The sequence below is a fragment of the Gymnogyps californianus genome, chromosome 3 (assembly GCF_018139145.2).
Source record: "Gymnogyps californianus isolate 813 chromosome 3, ASM1813914v2, whole genome shotgun sequence".
Lineage (NCBI taxonomy): Eukaryota > Metazoa > Chordata > Aves > Accipitriformes > Cathartidae > Gymnogyps > Gymnogyps californianus.
The window spans coordinates 25,869,161-25,874,275 of record NC_059473.1 but is presented as its reverse complement, the minus strand read 5'-3'; the positions used below and the strand labels follow the sequence as shown (position 1 = coordinate 25,874,275).

At 39.1% G+C, this 5,115-nt stretch overlaps 1 long non-coding RNA gene across 1 annotated transcript; it reads right to left on the bottom strand.

The window, feature by feature from the left end:
- Nucleotides 1–279: 279 nt before the first annotated feature.
- On the bottom strand, nt 280–1,883 carry LOC127014287 (uncharacterized). Its single transcript, XR_007766170.1, has 3 exons — nt 1,814–1,883; nt 1,107–1,147; nt 280–316 (listed from the first exon to the last, which is right to left on the bottom strand). It is a non-coding gene; the product is annotated as an uncharacterized LOC127014287 (long non-coding RNA).
- Nucleotides 1,884–5,115: the final 3,232 nt, after the last annotated feature.

Sequence of the window (5,115 nt, the reverse complement as noted above, 5' to 3'; positions counted from 1 at the left end):
TTGTACTCCTAGAAAAATCCAGTGAAATGGTATTATAATAACAATTTCCATGTGGTAAAATAAATCTTACACATTTCAGAAAAATTAACAATTATATTTTTATTGCTTGCAACTCCATCTTATGGATATTCTCAATATGGAACCTCTTGCTGATCTTTCCTAAACCGCATACCTGAACTGTGGATCATTACATCAGCCAAACAACAGTTATAGTAGGAAAAGATACGATACTTGCATAGCAATAATGTTTCGGTATCCACACGGTCCAGCCACACTGACCTCCAAAATCCAGCATAGCTCTATAACACAGGGATTTCTAAGAAACAGTATATACTTTTCTATAGAAACCATAAGATGGAAAACAAAAATACAAACTCTTGTAATACCTCAGGAACCTTCTTTTGGTCAAACACAGTCAGTGTTCTTTTCCACTTTATACCTCCTCCCCCACCCTTAAACCACAAGAAGCCAAATAGGATAAACTATGGAGAACAAAATCTAGCAGGAGGTGCCAGTATGCTGTAGCATAAAATGTTCTTACAGTCCAAGGCCCAAGACATACAGCAAAACAAGCTGCCACTACCGGTTACTACACCACTCTTCATACTTTTTTCCCACATGCAAAGATACATCATCTTCCTCAAATGAGGTTCTAACACTACTACCTTTGGTTCTTTCAAATCCCTCAAGATTACTCCTACAATGACTGTGTACGAGTACTGTGTCTTAAATGGATGGGCAGTCCAGGGATACAGTAATTTTACCTGTTTTGTTCACATTAACATATTACTGATGTTTCCCTTATTCTTCCTTGTTTTTCCTAATGTTGGTTACATACACTGACTGGATCCTCATTAAACATTAAGCTGTTTGGGGCAAGGTTATCACTTTTTCAGGATTAGCCACACAACATAGTAACATACCAGAGCATAATTTTTTTTATTCTGGTATGTGTTAAAGGACATTTTTCTCAAGGAAGTGAGTGTTTGGTATTATTAACTGCAAGGAGAAAATCTTGCACAGTATGTTCCTTTTGTAATGTTACTTCACAGAAGGAAAAGGAGGAGGAAAAAAAACAGGAGGGAGCATAAACATCATTAACTCACAGAAAATGGTCACCTCTTCAGGTACAACAGCAATGGACAACCTGACAAGAAAGAATAAAGCATAAGTTTAGCACACATTTCACTAAGTGCATGAAATCAAAGCACTTGTTTTGCTTTGCATTTAAGAAAACAACAACAAACCAAACCACAAAAAATCCAGATGCCATGCAGGAGAAGCAAAATTACATTACTTATGGAAGTCCAACAGCTTTAAGTATCAATTAGGTGAGATCTGCTTTCCACTGAACAGTCCTATGAAAAGTAGTTTAGATAACTGTATGCAAAAGTAAGACAGGACAAAGTAAAAGCACGCTAGCTTACCAAAACAATTACAATGCCTTTTTTTTTTCCCCTGTGGGAAACAACTGGCCCTAAACTCAAATTATTTGTAAAGAGATGCTGCCATTTCAGCCGCGTACATGAGCTATTCATACACAGACTGAAAATCTTCACTAGCAACATTGAATGTCAATGTTCTGATTCAAAGACAGCTGCCAGCTGTTACCAAAATTTACTCTGAAGAGGGTATGCAAAAATGTAAGTAGTTAAATGATGTCTGTAAACTGACTTTCTGAAATGACCTACTGTCCCGAGTTGCCTATGTAACATAAGGTTAAGCCAGCTAAACTCAGGCTTTTCCCACAGTGTGTCATGATAATCAACTGGACACAGAACCCTCTTTACTTTCTGTAAACGGTACAGCTTACCAGATATTTAGGTGAACTGTAGAGAGATGAGATGAGATGAGAGAGAAATAATGAGACTGAAAGGGCTGATCAGGAACACCTGTCCCTCCTGTCACAAAAAAGAGGATATTTGGAAATTTTTTCATTTTTCTTTTACAAGAAAAAAAAAAATCATCATACAGTGTCAGTGGAACTCACTGCTATAGAAAGTCACTGAAACAAGAATCTACAAATATGTAAAGGTGGAACAGATATTTTTCATAACACATCTAGAGGAATCGAAATTATCATTTTTTTCAAAAGATACCAAGCTTTACGCTTCAGAGCTTCAACAACTCTTTAGAAGACCAAGAATAGGCTTCTTGCCAAGAGAGAATGGAGATTATGGCATCTGCCCCAAAATTAGTTCCTCTGTAGCCTTTGCTGTTCGTAACTGTCAGGATCAAAGTACTGAACAAGATGGATGTTAGTACTAACCCATTATGTTAGTTCTTGGATAAGCCTTCCTATAGCGCAACAAACCATCTCAAAATACTGTTTTTAACAGAGTGCCAAGTCCTAACGTGCCCAGCTTCATTCAACGTATCAACCACCAACACCGTACAACACAGCCTAAGTCTCAAATTTTGGCAAAGGCTTCAGAATAGTATGATTTGATCAGCTGGTGGCAGGTATTTAAATACAGAAAAGTGTTTACAACTGCTGAAGTCCTTAGACTTCTCAAAGAAACTGCAACATGATTTTCTCCATTTCCCAAGAATAAGTTACTGACTGTCCTTATACAGACAGTCTATATTCTATGATGCTATCGAAATTGCAAAAGAATTCCATCCAGATTTGGAGAGCAGATAGCTCTTGAAGCCTATAACTGGAAGGCAACACTACAAAAATAAAGCAAACAAAGAAAAAATCTCAAATCTCAGTTGGGGGATATTAACAGCAGCAAGTCAGTTAGCAAATGTTTTATTGTTGCATTTCAGTGACCGGTTACAGAACAAGTTTTTACTGATTTCTGCCTTAATAAAACATTAAGACTAGAATTCAAAAATACTAGTAAGTGCCCAGCTTGACATCGATGGCCTGATTTTCCAGCGCTGTAGAAAACCCATGGCTTCCACCATCTTCCACTGGTTCCACTAAAACATGGAGTCTTTGGAAAATTCGTGAACGTTGCATGGAACAGAGCAACAACCATCAGTCTGAAAGAACTAATAAATCTCACCCTGTCCACTCTAAGCCTCCCACTTACCATCCAGCAGGCCGAGTTGTGTTTAATATAAAAGAAACACAGTACTTGACAGATGACATCTACATATTTTCCAGCAGAGGAGTGAACAGACTCCAAGCAGTGCAATTTATCTGAAATTACCTTGATTCCAGGCATGCTTTTCTTAATGTGTTTATGAAGACAAAGAGCATACTTTTCTTTATGAAACACTCATATCAAAGCAAATTATAAATCTTCACATTAAAGCACAAGTTTCTAGGCTGGATATTGCCAAAAGGGTTCATGGTCATCCCATTTTCTCTGTGTTTCACACAACACACATTATACATTCGTAATTTTTCTGAAGAAGCATCACAAATTAATTTGACCTGTTTCTAAAAAGTTCTAAAAAGACACAGATTTTTAAATGGTATAAAGTGACATTCCCAAGCCGGGGAACTGTCAAAGTGCTCTTTCCAAAAAAACTGAGAGCGTAAAACTGTCACCATAAGATAAAAAGGCCAAGCATGTGATCCGCAGTACATTTCATGAGCTAGAAATTTCATAGGTGAGATGGCCATAACATACAAGAAAAATACTGAGGTGCTGGAGCACGTCCAAAGAAGAGCAACGAAGCTGGTGAATGATCTAGAGAACAAGTCCTGTGAGGAGCGGCTGAGGAAACTGGGGTTGTTTAGCCTGGAGAAAAGGACGCTCAGGGGAGACCTTATCGCTCTCTACAACTGCCTGAAAGGAGGCTGCAGAGAGATGAGTGTCAGTCTGTTTTCCCAAGTAATAAGTGATAGGATGAGAGGAAACGGCCTCAAGTTGCACCAGACGAGGTTTAGACTGGGTATTAGGAAAAATTTCTTCATTGAAAGGGTTATCAAACATTGGAACAGGCTGCCCAGGGAAGTGGTTGAGTCACCATCCCTGGAGGTGACCCTACAGGTCAAAAGACGTGTAGATGTGGTGCTTAGGGACATGGTTTAGTGGTGGACTTGGTAGTGTTAGGTTAATGATTGGACTTGATCTTAAGAGTCTTTTCCAATCTAAATTATTCTATAGTAATACAGGCATGTGAAACCATCTAGTGTTTTAAGAAATTATTTTGTTCTAAATAAACAGTCTTTGCTTTCCCATAGCTCACCACTCAACAGTTAATACTATCATTATCCCTGTCCTGGTTTTGGCTGGGACAGAGTTAATTTTCTTCTTAGTAGCTGGTACAGTGCTGTGTTTTGGATTTAGTGTGAGAATAAAGTTGATAACATGCTGATGTTTTAGTTGTTGTTCAGTAGTGCTTATCTTAAGTTAAGGATTTTTCAGTTTCCCATGCTCTGCCAGCAAGCAGGTGTACAAGAAGCTGAGACGGAGCATAGCCGGGGCAGCTGACCCAAACTAGCCAAAGGGATATTCCATACCATAGAGCATCATGCCCAGTATATAAACGGGGGGGAGTTGGCCAGGAGGGGCAGATCGCTGCTCAGGCATCGGTCAGCAGGTGGTGAGCAATTGCATTGTGCAGCACTGGGTTTTTTTTCTTTTTTTTCCTTTTTTTTTTGTTATATTCCTTTTCATTACTATTATTATTATTGTTAGTATTATATTTGACTTTAGTTATTAAACCGTTCTTATCTCAACCCACAAGTTTTACCTTCTTTCCTGATTCTCCTCCCCATCCCACTGGGAGCGGGAGTGAGGGAGCAGCTGTGTGGTGCTTAGCTGCTGGCTGGGGTTAAACCACAACAATCCCTCAATGCAAGGTAATAATAATGAATTACAGGAGTCCACAGTCTAAGAGTCTGATTTTAAGCAATGAATTCCAAGAACCAGCTCTAACAAAGATGATTGCAAGAGGCCTCAAATCTACACGGAGCAATCTCAGAAGCCATGTGGGTCTGAAGCTCAGTTAATTCATGGATAGTGAAAGCTGTTTCCCTTTGAGCTTCTACTTCTATTAAAGCCTTTTAGCAACTCTGTTAAAAGGAAGAAGCAACTGCTTCACCGTCCTTGTTTGCAACCTCTCCATTCCTTAATTCCCTTGGTCTCTGTTGCAATCCACTTTGCACTCCAGCAATCCCTCCCCTCCTGCCCAAACACAACCTTTCCCCCC